The following is a 20,404-nucleotide window of genomic DNA, read 5'->3' on the forward strand; positions in this document are numbered from 1 at the left end:
CTACCACTTGAACCACAGCACTACTTTTGTTGGGATTTTTTTTGATGGTGGTGGTGGTGGTTGTGTGGCTTGAACTCTGGGCCTGGTTGCTGTCCCTCAGCTCTTCAGCTAAAGGCAAGCACTCTACCACTTGAGCCACAGCACCACTTCTGGTTTTCTGGTGGTTTATTGGAGATAAGAGTCTCACAGGCAAAAAAAAAAGAGTCTCACAGACTTTCCTGCCCGGGCTGGCTTTGAACCGTGATCCTCAGGTCTCAGCCTCCCGAGTAGCTAGGATTACAGGTGTGAGCCACCAGCACCCGGCTGCTTTTGATTTTTTTTCTGAGTACTTTCTTGGAGATAAGAGCTTCACAATCAAGAGGCTTAGATCTGAGGATTGTAGTTCAGAGCCAGCTGAGTCAGCAAAGTCCATGAGACACCCTCATTGCTGCTGCTGCTACTGCGACTGCTTCTCTTCATCCTCCTCTTCCTCCTCCTCATCTCCTCCTCCTACTTCTTTTTCTTCCTCCTCCTCTTCCTCCTTCTTTTTGCCTCAATGCTGTCCTTGGGCTATTTCAATAAATGTTAGCACTCTACCACTTTGAGCCACAGCACCACTCCCAGTTTTCTGGTGGTTAATTGGAGATAAGAGTTTCATGGGCTATCCTCCCTGGGCTGGCTTCAAACCACAATCCTCAGATCTCAGCCTTCTGACTAGCTATGATTACAGGTGTGAGCCACTGGGCGGGGCCATGAGACTCTTATGTCCAATTACCCACCAGAAAAAACTAAAGTAGAGCTGTGGCTCAGAGTTAGCCTTGCGCAAAATTGATTGGGACAGCACCCAGGCTGCAAGTTCAAGCCCATGACCAACAAACAAGGAAAGAGTCATGGGCTTTCCTCCCCAAGCTGGCTTCAAACTGCAGCCCTCAAATCTGAGCCTCCTGAGTAGCTAGGATTACAGATGTGAGCCACCAGCGCCTGGCTTAAAAATAAATTTTAAGACAACATAAAAATCTGAACAAATGATATTTAGATCATATTAAGGAAATGCTATTGGTTTTAATGAGTATGATTGAGTAATATTTTTGAGAGGTTTTCTATCTAATACATGCACTGTGTGCCTCCCTTTTATTTAGACAATGAAATGATGTGATGGCTAATATTTGCTTTAAAATACTTAAGCAAAACAAACCAAAAATATGGTTGAAACATGCTTTTATCTTACAGAGTTTGATGTTTTTAAGATTCCTGTTGCAATATATATATATATTTCACATTGATTTTTGCAACAGGTGTGTGATCTCAGACCATCATTCTCCAGCCAACGTAGAAACACTGTGTACACTACAAACTTATTCAGCATTCTCAATTATCAGATTAGCTGTCATGATATTCAGTGTTATGCTCAAGTAATGCTTATTTTACTTAATAATGACTTCAAAGCACAAGAATGGGGATGCCAGTAATTCTGATATACCATAGAAATCACAGAGTACTTCCATTAAATAAAAGGTTGAAATTTTTATTTGAGAAAAAAATATGTATGCTCAGGTTGCTAAGATAAACAGTAAGGACAAAAATTCTTATCAGTGAGTGAAACTGTGAAGATGGAAAAGAAAATCCATGCTAGTTTTGCAGTAGCTGCATCTCAAACTTCTATCTAGTCAGAAGGCTGAGATCTAAGGATCACGTTTTGAAGCCAGCCCAGATAGAAAAGTTCATGTGAATATTATCATTTCCAGTTAACCACCAAAAAGCCAGGGCTGTGGCTCAAGTGGTAGAGTGCTAGCCTTGAGCAAAAAGACTCAGGGACAGATCCCATGCCCTGAGTTTAAGCCCCAGAACCAGCATGCATGCACACACACACACACACACACACACACAGAGTTATGGACAGCAGTATATGATAAATGATTAGTTAAAGTAGAAAGGTGTTAAATTGTTGTATGAATGTACAGGGGAAAAACACATAGTTCATAAATATGCTAGCACAATCTGTTGTTTTAGGCATTCATTGAGGTTCCTGAAACATTCTTGTGGGTAAAGGAGCATTCTATTCTATCCTATCCTAACCTATCCTATCCTAGTCTATCATATTCTAATTTTCTGTTGTATTTTCTATTTCACTCTATTCTTTCATCTTTGATGAAGATTGAAACTTTTCATAAAAAAGATTTTAATGTTGATTTGGTTTCGGAGTTTGTTAGGTTTTTGTTGTTGTTGTTGTTGTTGTTGTTTTGGTTGGGTTTTTTAAAAAACATTATTGGGGTTTGAGCTTGGCCTCATCCCAGCTAGGCAGAAGCTCTCCCACTGAAGCCAATCCCCCAGCCCTTTTTGTTTTAGTTATGTTTCAGATAGGGTCTTGGAGTTTTGCTTAGGCCTGCCTGGAAGGAACGCTGTGCTTCCATTTATGCATCCTGTATAGTTGCAATGACAGGCACATGCCACTTCACCTGGCCTATTGGTTGAGAAAGTGTCTTCCTGACATTTGGCTGAGGCTGAGCTCTAACTGTTATTCTTCCAATCTCTCCCTCTCAAGTAGCAAGGTTACAAGGTGTGAACAACCATGCCTAGCCATGAATTGTTTTGTTTTTATTTTGTAGAAGATGATAGGTTAAAAGGTAATTGGAAATTCAGAACATATGAGTTCTGAATTAATAGTCTGAAAATCACCAATGGGCTACTAGGATAAAGAAGGAACCTCTAACATCCATTTTAGGCCTTTTTCTGGGCCTGTTGAAACACTGTAATACAAATAGCTTAGGAACCAATCATATGTAAAGAAAGTAGGGTCTCTAGTACACAACATTGAACGTTTTTCAATATAGAATCTTTACCTTTTACTGTGTTTGATGTTCCCCAATACTGAGATCCACTTATTTAAATCCTCAAGGGACTAAAGTGGTGGTGGCAATCTAAGTTGGGATAGGATCTAGGGATTCTACACTTCTAAAATGAACTTTGAACCAAACCTTCCCTTTTTATGTTTATTTTTTTTTGTGCCAATCCTAGGGCTTAAACTCTGGGCCTGATCACTGTCTCTGAGATTTTCTGCTAAAGGCTAGTGCTCCCACACTTTGGACTACAGCTCCATATCCAGCTTTTTGGTGATTAAGTGGAAATAAGAATTTCATGGACTTTTCTGTGCTGACTTCAAACCGTGATCTTCAGATCTCAGCCTAGCTAGGATTAAAATGTGAACTACCAGCACATGGCAAAAAAAAAATCTTTTTGTTAGTAGTGGTAGTCATGGAGCTTGAACTCTGGGCCTGGACACTGTCCCTCAGCTCTTCAGCTCAAGACTAGCACTCTACCACTGAGCCACAGTGCCACTTCTGGTTTTCTGAATGGTTTATTCGAGACAAGGGTCTCACAGACTTTCCTGCCCCAGCTTGCTTTAAATTGCAATCCTCAGATCTTAGCCTCCTGAGTAGCTAGGATTACAGGCGTGAGCCCCCAGTGCTCTCAGTAAAAATTCCTTCTTTAAGTGCTGTCTTAAGCTCTCCTTCAGAAGTGCGAATAGTTCTTGAAATTTTTAGTGATTTGACTGTGCAAATTGGCTAGCCCTCAGTTTTTCCCTCTGTCAACTTACTGCCAGTTCAGTTACACCAGCGTAGTCATTTCCTACTCTTCTAATAACTTGCTTTCCACTTACTCCTTCCCACATACTAGAGATTGATTTTAGAGCCTTGTATATACTAGGCAAGTGCTCTAATGCTTGAGTCACATTCTCAACCCTTCTAGTAGATTTCTGACACCTAAGAGTTTGTTGTTGTTGTCTTCTTTCCTATTTTCCCTTCTAGATGTTCTTAAATTTTTCCTTTCCTTTCCTGGAAGAGATGGCACTGTATGAAAGGAAATGTACTCATTTCCTGACTTATTTAACTGTAATCCCTCTATACATCACCTTTATAAGAACAATAAATTAAATTTTAAAAATTCCTTTCCCATAGCTTTAGTGGTGTCAAGAGGGAAAAACTACAAATTGAACTATGTTCAGCCTACTATTGTGCTCCAATTTCTCTCTTTCTTCCTTTTTTTAATTTATTTTAGTGTGCATGCCATATGTGTGTGTGTGCGTGTGCATATGTGTGCGTGCATGGGGGAAGGGGGCTGGTAGTAGTACTTGAACAAAGGGACTGAACACTAATCCTGAGCTTTTTGGCTCAAGGCTAGAACTCTACCATTTGAGCCATAGCTCCACTTCCAGCTTTTTGGAAGTTACAGATAAGAGTCTCACAGACTTTCCTGCCCAGGCTGGCTTTGAACTGAGATTCTTATATCTCAGCTGCCTGAGTAGCTAAGATTACAGGCATGAACCATCAGCAACCTAGCCCCCAATTTCTTTTTAAGTGGTTGAAAGGCCTATGATGGGAGAATGTGGTAAGTAATGCTGCTCCTCCCCATTCCACACTCCCACTACTCTGTCTAACCTGTGATAACAAATATCCTTCCCTCATGATCTTACATTTCAGAGGCAGATCAAGGGGTGATTCATAGGGTAACTGCCATGTCACCAAAAGCTTACTAGAAAGCTAACAAGATGGAGAAGGTTGTGTCTACCAAAATTCTGGGAGAGTTTAGTATGGAAAATATATTTTGGAGCACTAGTTGGTTTGGGGGACAATGGCAAAAAGGGTGAAGAATCATTTCAAAGCACAAGTCCACACCAGCCGTTTATCCAACTGTTCCATAAGGAAGATAGGTCCTATTAGGCTCTGCTTGCCTATGGAAAACATGTAAGCTCAGCTCAAAGTCAAAGCTCAGCTCACTGTAGAAAGGCAGCCATTCCAGCAGTGTCTTCCTCCTCTGTCTCTGCCCACTACTCTGTCTTTTCTCTGTGAACAGACTGAACACAAATTTAAAGAACATGGATTTGGAAAGCAGGAAAGTCACCAAACCAGATGTTCATAGGTCTCTATCTCGAGTCAGTGGCTCACCCTTTACTACCTACTATCTTTGGGATCACCAGTCCCGCCCACATATCCTTCTGCTTTTCACATGTGGTTGGGTAGGCATACCTGCCTTTACTGAATCACTAATAAAGACAGGTACTAGAGGCTTATGCCTCTAATTCTAGCTACTGAGGAGACTGAGTAGTTGTAGTTCAAGGCCAGTCTGAGCAAACAAATCCAAACTTAGTTGCAATTTATCAGCAAAAGTAGGAAAGTAGAATATAGCTCAAGTGGTAGAGTACCAACCATGATTGCAAAGGCTGAGCAAGAACACAAAGCATACATACACACACACACATACACACACACACACCAGTGAAAACAAATAGATGCTGAACTATGCCACAGTGACCATAATACTACATGCCTGGATAGTTTACCAGGTAAGAAAAAAAGAGAATTATATACATAATCAGGAATATATAATATGTCTTAACATATAGCATATAATGAAGTCAACAATATGTCACATTTACAGTAATGATTTATTAAGTTTGTAATTGTCCAAAAGTATTCTAATTGCCTAATGATCATATATCTGACTTACACCATCAAGGTTTAAGTACAATCTCTGATTGAAGAATGACAAAATTATCTAACAATGCATTTCTTTTTAAAAAATTTTTATTTATCATTAAATAGTTATACAAAGGGGTTACAATTCCGTCGGGTTATGAGTAAAATACTTCTTGGTCAGTGTCATCCTTTCCTTTTTTCTCCTCCATTTTCCCCTTCCTGTTCCTACCATTGAGTTATGTAGTTCATTTTTTATATAATGTACATTGACTGTAATGACTACATTTGTTCACTAGCAATGCATTTCTGAGAACATGTCCCATCATTAAGGAACACATAGCAGTACATAAATCAATTGAGCTTCTTTATTTTTATTTATTTATTTGTTGGTCATGGGACCTAAACTCTGGGCCTGGGCACTGCCCCTCAGCTCTTCAGCTGTAGACTAGCATTCTACCACTAAAGCCACAGTGCCCACTTCCAGATTTTTCTGCTTATGTGGTGCTGAGGAATGGAACCCAGGGCCTCATGCATGCTAGGCAAGTGCTCTACCACTGAGCCAGCCCTAGCTGAGCTTCTTTAAAGGCAAAAATCTTACATATTGCCATGTACAGGAAGAAGTACCATTTCTACTTATTCAGCCTTTACATAGCACTATGTTTTTTTTTTGCCAGGGGCTTGAACTCAGGGCCTGGGCACTGTCCCTGAGCCTCTCTGTACTCAAGGCTAACACTCTATCACTTGAGCCACAGTGCCACTTTTGGCTTTTTCTGTTTATGTGGTACTAAGGAATTGAACCCAGAGCTTCATGCATGCTAGGCAAGCACTCTACCACTAAACCACATTCCCAGCCACTCCCTAGCACTATTTTTAAGTTGCTGCGACAGTACACGTTTTTCTAAGAACAGTTCTCTACCAGAAGTATTAATTATCTCATTTAGCAGAAAGGAAAACTAAAGAAAGGTCAAGTAGTTTCCTATAGAACTCATTGGTAAAAGAGCTGAGCCTAAAAACAAAAATTTCCAGGTGCCAGTAGTTCACCCTGTAATTCTAGCTACTCAGGAAGCTGAGATTAGAAGATTGAGGTTCAAAGCCAGCCCAGGTAGGAAAGTCTGTGAAACTCTTACCTTCAAGTGCTCAAGTGATAGAGAACTAGCCTTGAGCACAAAAGTTTAAGGACAGCCCCAGGACTGGCACCAAAAACATACAAACAAAAAACAAATGGACTTCCTTAGATGGGTTCCGTAGATTGTGAACTTAGTACCCTTAGACTCTGACGCTGAAGAACAATGTCATTGGAGATCTCTAGGGACTTTGAATATGACATTATACATTACATATGCCTAGACATAGATGGGCCTGTATAAAGAGAAAAACATTTTTTTTCTTTTTTGTTCTTATTATCAGTCATGGAGCTTGAACCTAGGCACTGATGCCTAGGCACTGTCCTGAGCTTTTTTTGCTCAAGGTTAGTGTTCTGCCACTTGAGCCATAGCTCTACCTCCAGTTTTTAGTTGGTTAATTAGAGATAAGAATATCACGACTTTCCTGCCCAGGCTGGCTTTGAACCATGATCCTCAGCTCTCAGCTTCCTGAGTAGCTAGGATTACAGGTATGAGCTACCAGCACTCAGTGAAAACTACTCTTAATATAAATTCTGCTTTCATTTCAACTTCCATAGAGCTGATTCTTACATTTTGTAACATTCAGATAATACTCGTGTCATAGATGATATTCATCTATCCTAATAACATAAAAGGAGCACCAGGGCTAGGAAGGTGGCTCAGTGGTATAGCGCTTGCCTTGCATGCTCGAGGCCCTGGGTTCGATTCCTCAGCACCACATAAGCAAAAAGAAAAAAGCCGGAAGTGGCTCTGTGGCTCAAGTGGTAGAGCGCTAGCCTTGAGCTGAAGAGCTGAGGGACAGCGCCCAGGCCCAGAGTTCAGGCCCACGACCAGACCCCCCCCCAAAAAAAAACAAAAGGAGCACCAAGGATTATTTACAGTCTAACTTCAAAGACACATAGACATACATGCTCTCATATAGATCTCTTAGGGATTCAACTTGAAATGACTATAATGATCTTGCTGTCAGGTGACCTGGACATGTCTCAAATCCTATAAAATATGAAATTTATTAAGATAGTCAGCCAAGCATGCTGTGCTAGTCACTGATGCCTACTGCATTTCTTAGCTGACATTTGACACATTAATTGGTTTTGAGAAAAGCCTGAGGTACATTCTGGTTGGCTGTGGGCCACCTTTGTTTAGCTTAGCCCTTCCTCCTGCTTCAGGATGCTGTTATCCTGCAACCCAGACAGTTTGGTCCATCAGTCCCTAATAAGTTGCACTGTATGCATTGCTAGATATGTCTGCATCTATCTTCAGCCATTAAGCCTTTGGTGGCTAGTGCTTATGCACCAGACTTGGCTTTTTTTCTGAAACAGAAACATCTATATACAGAGAGTTGAACATTTAAAAAAAAGTATACACAGTAAATAAACCAATGAAAATGCTTGTTTGAATATAATACACACAAAGCATACACACAAGCCACACACACACACACACACACACACACACACACACACTTTGTTTCCTTCTTTTGAATGATCATATCAAACCTATCCAAACCATTGCTCCTAGCAGGAACTACCCCACACAGCTTCTGTGTTAGTCAGGCTTTTCTTTGCTCTGACACATACCTGAAAGAAACAATTTAAAGGAGAAAAAGGTTATTTGGGCTCAGAGTTTCAGAGGTTTTGTCCATGATAGGCGGTTCCTGTTGCTTCTAGGCCATAGTGAGGCAGAGTATCATAGCAGAAGGACACTGAGGAACAAAATTACTCACCTCATGGTGGCAAGGAAACAGAGAAGGAGAAAGGACCAAGAATGATGTATATCTTTTCAGGGTACACCCCGGTGAGTAACTCCCTCTAACCTTTCTCACTTCCCATCACTTCCCAATAACCATCAAATTGTGAGTCTATTAATGGATAAATATATTGATGAATTCAGGGTTCTCCTGATCAAATCCCTTCTCTATGATTGTATCCACCAACTGGGGACCATGAGCCTTTCAGTGGGCACTTCATATTCAAACCATAATGACCTCCAAGTTAGCCCTGACAGACATATATATACATATATGTACATGTATTTATATATATATGTATACATGTATATGTGCATATGTGTATATGTTTATATACATGTACATATGTGTGTACATGCATATACATGTATGCATGTGTATATATATATATGTCTGTCTGAAATATATATCTCAGAATCCTTCATACTTCTCTTATTACTTACTACACCCACGTGGATGAGATAATTTCATGCCTCCCATGCCATTACAACAGTGATTCTCACCAGGGCTCAAGTGGACATTTGTCCTAACCTTGTCTACAGGTGTCTGCTTGGTAAATATCAGTGTTGCTGCTAAGCACCCTATAATGCACAGGTGTACAGGCGATTATCCTATAGCAAATAATCATCCAGCCCAAGATATCAGTAGTGCCAGATTTGGGAATCATCCTTGAATAAGCAATGCAAAATTATCCTACTAGCAACTATCTGCTAATAAGCTACCTGTAGATGCTTCCTTCAAGATAACCAGCCTTGATTTATATGATGCGAACTAAATCCTGGACACAGCTATTTGGGCCAAGGTGGGAAGCCAACTATCTCAGGACAGCCAGTGTATAGAGCAGATATTGTAGCAAAGGAAAATTGGCAAGAAATCTCCTTGCAGGGAATGTAGTAATTTTCTGGGCCAGACCATCTCTGAGAGATCTGAACTGAAAGTTAGAATAGAAAGCTAGGGAAAGTGGTAAAGGGAAGCAAAACATGAAAAATAATGAGAGAATAGCTACAGGTAACAATAAAACCAGAGTTAGCAGAAGTGACCAGATAGAGAAAGAGACTCACAGAGTGAACACAAATAATTGGGAATACTGATGATTGGTAGTGATTGGCATGAATGTAGAGGGACTGAGTCATTAAGATATTATAATAACTAGTAGACTATTGATCAAATTACCCTGAGGAAACTTCCACTTTGTTCCCAATTTAGCCAGGAGGCCTAGCTCAAAAGGGGTTTCCATGAACCTGTGAGTTCTACCTCCTTTGTCATTATTTGTGTGACCTAATATAGACTGACATGGATTGAATTTTATGCTTCAATAAAGATATATTGAAGCCTTCACCTCAGCAGCTTATAATGTGCTCTTGCTTGGACATACATTCACATTCACAAGACGCTTGATAGTGAAGATATGTTCTGAGAAATACAACATTAGGCAATTTCTATTGTGTTTGAACACCATAGCCTATGCTTACACAAACTTGATGGTGCAGCCTACTACATACCTAAGATGTACGATATATAGGTATACATATATGTTAAATGTGTTAGATGTTATATATGTATAGGTATACATAAAGCTATATGTATGTATGTGGTATGATGTAATCAAGACATGTAGTAGACACAAAATTTGTGAGGCTATTCCTAACATATTGGTTTTCGGTTTTGTTCTTTTTGTCAGTTGTGGGGGCTTAAACTCAGGACCTGGGTGCTGAATCTGAAATTTTTTACTCTACCACTTTGTGCCACAGAACCCCTTCTGGTTTTCTGGTGGCTAATTGGAGATAAGAGTCTCAGGGACTTTTCTGCCCAGGCTGGCTTCAAACCACAATCCTCAGATCTCAGCCTCCTGAGGATTACAGACATGAGTCACTGGCTCCTGGCCAGTATACTGTTTTAAGAGACTTCAGCCAGTAACATATTAACTTATCATTTTCAAGTATTATATACTGTACATAATAGTGTGCTATACTTTTATATTACAGGCAGAACAATAGATTGGTTTATACTAACATCACCACACATGTATGTAATACCTTGTATTATGACATTACAACAGCTACAATTTCACCAGGTGGATAGAACTTTTCAGCTCCATTATGATCTTATCGGGCCATTATTGAATATGCAGTCCATTGTTGACCAAAACGTTGTTATGCATGCAAGGTTGTATTGTATAATTGATTAGGATAAGATTATAGATCTAGGGTAGGCTAATCCAGTATGATGGTATCCTTTTATTTTTTTTTTATTTAGGCAGTCCTAGGGTTTGAACTCAGGGCCTTATGCCTACTTTGCTTGCTTGCTCATGGCTGGTGCTCTACTGCTTAAGCTATGGCTCCAGCTGGACTTTTTACTGATTAATTGAAGATGGAATTGTGGGATGGCTTCAAACCTTGATCCTCTGATTCCATTCACCTGAGTAGCCGGGATTACAGACATGAGCCACCAGCACTTAGCTGATTGGTATCCTTTTTAAAAAGATGGCCATATACTCAGAAAATGTCAGATGAAGACAGAAATTACAGTGATGATTGTGCATGCCAAAGAATGCCAGAAAGTAGGAAAGAGGCAGGGTGTAGATTCTCCCTGATTCCTCGGACTACCAATCCTACTAATGTCTTAGTTTGGGCTTTTGTTCTTTTAAACCATGCATCTGTAGTACTTTGGTATAGCAGACCTAGAAAATTAATTCAGACCCACTTCACTACAGTAATCCAAATACATTGTTGTTCCTGTCAGTACTTTAGCCGTGGACCTCATGAGATCCCAGTACTCTAGCTTTCCTTTCTTCATGCCTTTCCATAGGAGGTGAGGAATCTACTGGCCTATGAAAGTATCCCATTCAGAGTCTACACTTGTCTTCCAGACCTTTCTTCAGTGCTCAGAACCCCTTATTTCCCTGACAAAGTAACTTGTCTGACTGTACAATTCTAGCTTAGTCTGGATCTTGAGTCTAGCCTTGTATGGTTCTTGAGTCTGCCCTGTTGAAAGTGGACCAAGAACCAATGGGACACCCTTGGAACAAAGAAATGACTATGGAGTATTTGTTACACAGGAGACAGAACTTGGGCTGCAGGGTCCACACACATGTGCACCTTATTCTATGATACAGAGGTGAAGATAGAAGACAATAGGAGCAGGCAATGGACTGTGGATTATTGTTTGTACTCTTGTCTGAGCCCATGTGATAGTCATGTGTGGACCTAAACTGTCACCCACACAGACCAGGATTAATGAATGCCTATGGAAGAGGTTCTGAACAATTGTGTTCCTCACTGCCTACCTTTATTTTTCACCTGTGCTCTGACTCCACCTCTAGGTGGCACTCTACCCAGCCAAACTCTACAGCTGGGCTAGCTTCAGCTGTCTGGCCCTCCCTTTCCTTCCTCACTATCCGAGGAAAGGAATTTTACCAGGCTTCTTAAGCCCAGACAACCACTATGACCCACATTGGTCAAAACAGAAGCCACAAATTTAGTTGCCTACAATAGCAAGGATCATAGCCGAGTCTATCTGGCCAAGTGAAGGTACCAGGGAGAGGCAAAGTCTCAGTCAGCGAGACTCCTTCTGAAGTGGCTGTGGGTAATTGTTGGCATGGAGATACTAAAAATAACACATGGCCTTGGTTTTATTATGTGAAAATTCCTGTTAGACTAATTCAAGATTTTTTATCCAATGTGCACCAAGGAAAACCCATTCCCCAAACCAACCTAACAGGTTGTCAAGTTTATTAGCGCTAATAAAAATAAACACCTAAATCAGTTCTAGTCTATAAACTGACACCACCTTGGTTTACCCTATTCTTGAGATCTCTTTAGGGTTTGAGGAACCAATTGATTCCCTCCCTCTCCTTCCTCCCTTCCTTCCTTCCTCCCTTCCTTCTTAACTTCTTTCTTTCTTTCTTTTTTCCCTTCTCTATTTATTTAGATGGCATGAGGCATTGAACTCGGCCTTGTTATTTTCAAGACACAATTTTGCTTTATGCCAGACAGTCTGAAAACCATCCTTCTGTGTGCTTTCCTGTATTACTTGGAATGACACATGCATGCCATCTATTGAGATAAGAGTCTCACGGACCTCTTGTTGTCCAGGCTGGCTTTGAATTCCATCCCAATTTCTACCTCTCAAGCAGCTAGGATTACAGGCTTGAGCCACCTCCCAGCTCCTGTGTTGTTATTTTTGCAGTGGGAATGAAGCCTTCCCACCTTGTTTATTCTGACAATTGTTGAATGTCCCTGTATAATTTCTTTCTATCATCACCTCCCATGATAAAAGCTAGACTGACCAAACTACCCAGCCCAGCTTTTCCATTGTACCAATTCCTGCTCATAAATAAATACCTTGCTGATAAGTAGTGTGTATCAATCATGAAACCAGTGTCAAAAAACTACCAGATATAATTCCAAGTTAGTATTCATGACAGTAAATTCATCATCATGGTAAATTAGGGCTATGGCAAAACAACACTTAGCAGGATGGCTAAGGAATTTTGAATTTGCATTTGAGCTAGGAAACTGATTCTCCTGGGAGGGATGGAAACAAAGGAAAAAGCTCAGGGAACAACTGAGGGCTCAAAAGGATAGAAATTCTACATTGGATATACAAAGATTATAGCAGGCTTCGTTCAAATGGCAGGGAGTGGGGGATGGGTGGGACAACAGGAATGGCAAAAGAATTAGAATGTGCTGCTAATGGCTTCCTGGAGCAGCCTCATTGGCAATGGCTTTGTGTCCACCTTGCTATCAGCCCTGATGGCCTCTTTCCAATATCTGCCGCCCCCATGAGGTTGGAGAGTATACTGAACTGCTGGCCTTAGGATGCCTCACCTCAATACTAGAGTAGAAAGGGCTGGAGCTTTCATGTTGCTAGGTTTAAATGTTCTTCAGAGATTTCCCTTTACCTCAGCTCAAGTCTAGTGACAGACCTACAACTCATTTCAGTCAACCAAGCTCTCCCTCCCTGCTGTTCAATACTTGTGGTCTGTTTTCCTCCTTTTAGTTTGTAAACCTATTAGACTCAAAATTTCATTCATCCCACCACAAGCCTTGCACATTGCTTGGAGAATGAGTAGTATTCCAAGTACATAGTATGCAAGTATGAAGATCCCAAAAGAATCCCATGGAATGCGGTGTGGTTGAACAATAGGTAGGGGATGGGGAAAGAATAATAGAAGGAGTTATTCTGATATAAATATAGTTCCTGCACATGTGAAATACCATGGTGAATCCCATTGGCACAATTAATTATAAACTAAAAAAAAAAAGAATGACAAGAAAGTAAACAAACCCTGTGAGAGGTTTTGGTAGATACCAAAGGGATGGGGAAATAGGTAAATAAGGGAAAATATGACCAATGAAAATACATAGATGAAAACAGAACAATGAAATTGGTTAAAATTTTTCTAAGAAGGGAAAGGAAGGATAAGGGAGAGTGGTTAGGGAGATGAGATTGAATCCAGGATATTATATGCTTGTATGGAAATATTATATTGAACATTTACAGCTATTATATGCTAATAATGTTATTTTGTCATTTATAGGACTTGAACTCAGGGCCTGGGCACTTTTCCTGAGCTTTTGTGCTCAAGGCTTGTGCTGTACCAATTTAAGCCACAGTACCACTTCCAGTTTTCTGTTACTTGGAGATACAAGTCTGATGGTGACGGACTTTCCTTTGAATTGTCATCCTCAGATCTCAGCCTCCTAAGTAGCTAGGATTACAGGTGTGAGCCACCATCATTCAGCTAATAATTTTTAAATGAAGTTGAATAACTTGGGAACAGTAAAAACAAAATAAAATAAAGCCTCTGCTTAGTGAATTTATATGAAAATTCTATCTTTTAGCTTGTCAGGAAAAATGACAGGAAAGAAAAATAAGGAAAGGAGAAGGGAGGAAAGGAGAGAAGAGAGACCAATGAACAATGAACAAATACTTGTACAAAGAAGAAAAGGAAGCTGGGTGCCTATGGCTCATACCTGTAATCCTAACTACTTAGAAGGCTGAGACCTGAGGTTCAAAGCCAGCCCAGGCAGAAAAGTCCAGGAGACCTTATCTCCAATTAACCACCAAAGAACTGAAAGTGGAGCTGTGGCTCAAGTGATAGAGTGCCTGCCTTGAGGGGGGAAAAAAAGTTCAAAAACCAGTGTATCAAAGGAAACAGAGTAAATAGATAACTTTATACAATGGGAGAAAATCTTTGTGTTATTCATCTGATAGGAGATTAATGTCCAGGGTGTATAAATAATTCAAATTTTTAATGTCAGAGAACAAATAATCCAATTAATACATGATAAAACAATTTCTTTTTTTAAAGAAATTACATAAAGTAGCTAAGTTCTTATTAATCATAGTAGTTATCAGATAATATCTATACTTGGTAAATTAAGAATCAGCAATATAACCAGGCGCCAGTGGCTCACACTTATATAATCCTAGCTATTCAGGAGGCTGAGATCTGAGGATTGTGATTCAAAGCCAGCCCAGGCAAGAAAGTCCATGAGACTCTTATCTCCAATAAACCACCAGAAAACTGGAAGGGGCACTGTGGTTCAAGTGATAGAGGGCTATCCTTGAGCTGAAGAGCTGAGGGACAGAGGCCTAGGCCCAGATTTCAAGTCCCAAGACCAACCAAAAACAAACAAACAAAAAGATTCAGCAATATGTAGATACATATGAAGCCAAAGAAATCATTTTGGGGGGGGGGCGGGTCCAGCTTTTTTTTTTTCTGCTTATGTGGTGCTGAGAAATCAAACCCAGGGCCTCATGCATGCAAGGCAAGCACTCTACCAATGAACCACCTACCCAGCCCCAGAAATAATATTTTTAAAAGGTTACAAATAGTTATTTCTAGAGCATAAGAATGAGAGAGACAAGGAATTAAGAGCACCCAAGCCTTTTTTACTATATCGCTAAGAATCCTGAGTTTTACCTTTTTTTTTTTTTTTTTGTGATACTGGATATGAACTCAGGGCCTCATACTTGCTAAGCAAGCAGCCTACCACAAAGCCAATCTGCCAGCCCTTTTTTATATTGGTTAGTATATAGATAAATAGGTACTTGCTTTATGCCCTGACTGGTCTTGATTGCCATCCTCCTATTTGTGCATCACTGGGACAACAGCCTGTGCCATGGAAACCACCTATTGCTCAAGATGGAGTTACATCATCTCCTCCCCCCTTTTTTTCTCCCCACTTCCCCTGCTTTATTTATTTTTTTAGCCCAGGCTGACCTCAAACCACAGCCTCTCTCCCCCATTTTCACCAAGTAGCTAGAATAATCGGCTTGAGCTATTACTCCTAGCTGATTTTTTAATTTTCAAAACCATCAACAAACCTGAGTACACAGACAAAGGAAATATTTGGTGAAGAGGATTTGTTTCTCTGTGTGCAGATTTTCATGCCTACTGCCTCTTCCCACTCATTAAGCAGGCTCCTGTTGCCAAGGAAGCCAGCTCTTCACTGATAGCACAGAAACAGAGGTTTGCTGTTCACCAAGCAACCTTCCTCATGAGCTATGATTCCTTCCTGAATTATCTCTTGCCTGAGTGATGCTGTCCAGACACAAAATAGAGTCAACCTGTGACACTGACTGGGGGATGGTGGATTATGCCAGTTTGCAGTGATCTGTACTCCTTGGTTTACAAAAATATATTGGTCAAGCTCCTATTTTTATTAGCATATATTAATTGCACACACTAAGTTTCATTGTGACATTTTCATATAGATGTATATCCTTATATTTAACCCCTTATTTTAAAAGTAGCTTACATTAAGCTTATTACAAAGCTCATTGTTGGCTTTTTAAAATTAGCTTACATTAGTCATAAGAGCTTACCCCCTCATTTTCTTTTTTTAGGAACAGCCAGGGCACCATATGGCTCTCCATCTTGGGCAACTTCTGTGAGCTCATGCTTGTTATATCCCTTTAACGGAGACCCTAATATAGTCCCAAGGAAGAGTATCAACACTGCTTTCTGAAGTAGCTTTAAGGTGTCAACTATGGGGACAATAGCTACAAATACTGGAAACACAAGCATATTTGGAAGACTCATTTCCTTGGTGGCTTATGAATTTTATCTTCTCATTTCACATGTGCTTATCGGTGCCCTTTTTAAATTTAAATTTTATTATAAAGGTAATGCAGAGACTTTGCAGTTACTTTAGTAATGAGTGAGTACATTTCTTTTTTGAGCAGTGTTACTCAAGTAAGGTGGCTGAGCCTAAATTCCTTGCAGCCATCCTGGTGCCTAGGCAGAAGATGGGGGGCTATCTACCCAGCTCCAAGGCCTAGAGGTGAGACAAGCCATCCTTTGAAGTGCCTGGCTCAATGGGGTGAGCTAGGAGGGCTCTGCTTCAGAGAAATGCAGATGTTACCTTGTCTTGATGGTGGGGGAGGGTGACCGCCCCCCTCAAGTAATGGGCATACCTAGATCCCTGGAAACAGGAGCAGGCACATGGCTGATAGTTTGCTGAACTTGTCAGTCCAGTGCCTGGGACTAGAAATGCCCCATGAACCTGTCCTGTGCTCAGACTCTCTTTAGGCCTGGAGGAGCATAGGCACCAGAATGCCATGCCATGTGTGTCTCTGTGATCTTGTCCTGTGTCTTGCCTCCTGGCTCATCTCCAGTCATCATGGCATCCCAATTCAGTGTGCCATCAGCACTGGTTTGTTGGTATTGTTTTTGTTCTTTCTTTCCTCTCTGGCCTGTTTTCTAGCTGTGTTATCTGTATTTGGGGTCTGTAGGCCTTTGCTACAATGGGCTGCCTACAGCCTACTATATAATAAAGACTCCAAGATACAAGAAATGTACTCATTACTTACGTAACTGAAACCCCTCTGTAAATCACCTTGACAATAAAAAAATATTCAGCTTACAAAACAAAAAAAGACTCCAAGGGGCTGGGAAGGTGGCTCAGTGGTAGAGCGCTTGTCTTGCATGCATGAGGCCCTGGGTTTGATTCCTCAGCACCACATAAGCAAAAAGAAAAAAGCCGGAAGTGGCGCTGTGGCTCAAGTGGTAGAGCGCTAGCCTTGAGCTGAAGAGCTGAGGGACAGTGCCCAGGCCCAGAGTTCAGGGCCCACGACCGGACCCCCAAAAAGACTCCAGGATTCCATCTTCCAAAGTGTGGCTTCTCTGATAATTTACCTTACAACATTATCCCCTTCCTCATTTTTTCTGGTTTCTCATTAAATCATATAAATCTTTCACCTTTTAATATAGATGCCCCTTTATAAGCAGCTTCCAGGCAAGGGCCATCTCTTTTTGATTATCTGCAATGGTAGGGAAATTGCTTTTGGATAGCTCTGACTCTTAAGTCTTCCTTTATTTACACTGAAATCTGTCATATGAGGTGACCAGCTGGAACTGTCCTATTTTAACACTTAGTATATTTGGTCACTGCTTCTACTCTTCTGTTCCACCTCATCTCCATCTTAGATTATGTAAAAGTGCCTTTTTTTCTTTCAAATAACATCCATGTTAACATGTAAGGCACATTCCTCTTGTGTATGATCATTTTCACCTGACATACTTAGATTGCTTAATGTCCACTGGTAAGTGTAGGAAGCATTGCCCCCTTTTTAGGGAGGAGCTCCTGTCTCTACCCACATTTCTACAGATGAGGGTCACTCTCTATGGGGGCAGACTGAGTGTGAACAGTTGTTTCTCCATTCCCCCTTTTCTCTCATCTTGCTGAGAAGAACTGCAGCTGACCTAGTTGTTGAGATGTTCTTTAGGTAAAGGGCTTCACAATGGTTAGGATTAATTTACTTCCAAAATGGCTTTTTGTCTCTTTCATTGACTTTAGCTTCACGGATCTACACGTGTCCTTGCTTGTTGGTTTTGTTTTGTTGTTTTATCTGTTGTTAGGATTGAACTCAAAGACTGGGCACTGTCCCTGAACCTCTTTGTGTTCAAGGCTAGCACTCTACCACTTGAGCCACAGTGCTACTTCCGGTTTTCTGGTGGTTAATTAGAGATAAGAGTCTCATGGACTTTCCTGCCTGAGCTGGCTTCAAACTGCAATCCTCAGATCTCAGCCTCCTGAGTAGCTAGGATGACAGGTGTGAGCCACCAGTGCCCAGCTATGGGGTTTTTGGTGTTTTTTTTTTTCTTTCCATTTCTCATGAGCAAAAATTGCTGTGTTTTATAAGCATAGCAAGAGCAGTTTTAATAGTTATTTTATAAATATTATAACACTAAGCATGTGTGGAGGTGCATGTCTAATTCCAGCACTCTGGAGGAAGAAGCAGGTAGATCAGGAGTTTGAGGTTACCCTAAAGCACATAGCAAGACTCAGTCTCAGGAAGCAGACAAAAATTACGCTATCTTTTTCATACTTGCTTCATTGATTCTAGAGGGAGGAAGCAGAGTAGTGAGAATTTTTTGTTTTGTTTTGATGCTGTTGGAATGAAATAGGCATGTCTTACATGTTAGGCAAGTGGTGTATCACTGAGTTATATCCCATGCACTTAAAAAAATTACTAATAACATTGAGACATAATACTAATTCACAAACTAGTAAAATTCACAAATGTTGCATATAGTTTGAGTTGTTGGTTTTTTTGTAGTTGTTGTTGTTCATGGGGCTTAAACTCACGGCCTGGATGGTATCCCTGAGTTCTTTTGCTCAAGGCTAGCACTCTACCACTTTATGCCACATTTTCATTTCCAGTTTTCTGGTAGTTAACTGGAGATAAGAGTCTTACAGTCTTTTCTGCATAGGCTAGCTTCAAACAGTAATCATCCAATATCAGTCTCCTAACTATAGGCATGAGCCACCAGCACCTGCTTAGTTTGATGAGTTTTGACAAGTATTGTTTTCCTATGGAATCAGGTAGACCTGATTTCTTTACATTATAAAGGAGTTAGGGGGCTAGGATGTGGCTTACTGGTAGAGTGCTTGCCTAACATGCATGAAGCCCTGGGTTCGATTCCTCAGCACTACATAAACAGAAAAAGTTGGAAATGATGCTGTGGCTCAAGTGGTAGATTCCTGGCCTTGAGCAAAAAGCAGCTCAGGGACAGTGCCCAGGCCCTGAGGTTCAAGCTCCAGGATTGGCACAAAAAAAAAAAAAAAAGTTAGGCCAGGCAGGTGCCCTTGGCTCATACCTGTAATCCTAGCTACTTGGGAGGCTGAGATCTGAGGATGACAGTTGGACGCCAGCCCAGGCAGTCAAATCCTAGTGACCCTTATCTCTTAATCAACCACCAAAAAGCTGGAAGTAGAGCTGTGGATCAAGAAGTAGAATGCTAGTCTTGAACAATAACAAAAAAAAAGTTAAAGGATAGCGCTTGACCCAAGTTCAGGCCCCAAGATGGGCACCCACACACGCACACACACACACACACACCACACGCACACACACACGCACGCACACACGCACGCACACACACACACAGCAGTTAGGCTCTAGAGGTAGAAATTTTTTAATGATGGCCTTGTTTTTTTTTAAAGAGCTATTTTTTCTCTTCCAGCTGTTTACCATGTGAAGATATAAGATGGCCACCTTAAACCAGAAGACCCTAAAGGCCTTTGATCTTGAACTTCTAGTCTATAGAAATGTGAGAAATACATTTCTAAGCCACACAGTCAATAGAAACTGTTAGATCTGAACTAATACACTTTCTTTCAATAAAAGTCCCCCTCCTCTTTTGGGACAGTCCTGAGGGCCTTTCTAGGCAGTTGATCTACTGTGCCATGACTCCAGCCAGTTGTTTGAGATAGTCTCATTTCCTGACTTAAACATGCTTCTGGACTAGAATCAGGCTATTTTTTTTTTTTGCTAAAAATGGCAGTTGTGAGGGCAAGTATGCATCACTATGCCCACTTTCTTCCTTAGAGATAGAATCTTGTGGACTGGTTGGCTTGGAACTGTGATCCTCCAAATCTAAGCCTTCTACATGACTGACATGACAGGTTAAAGCTACCGTAACTCAGCTATTGGTCGAGAAACTTTTGCATGTATGCCCAGACTGCCCTCACACTGCAATCCTCCCAGTCTCAACCTCCCAAGTAGCTAGGATTATAAAAAAGGAACCATTTGCACCTGGCCTAGTTACCCCTTAAAGGATA

The sequence above is a fragment of the Dipodomys ordii genome, unplaced genomic scaffold, assembly GCF_000151885.1.
Source record: "Dipodomys ordii isolate 6190 unplaced genomic scaffold, Dord_2.0 Scaffold99, whole genome shotgun sequence".
NCBI classification, from domain to species: domain Eukaryota; kingdom Metazoa; phylum Chordata; class Mammalia; order Rodentia; family Heteromyidae; genus Dipodomys; species Dipodomys ordii.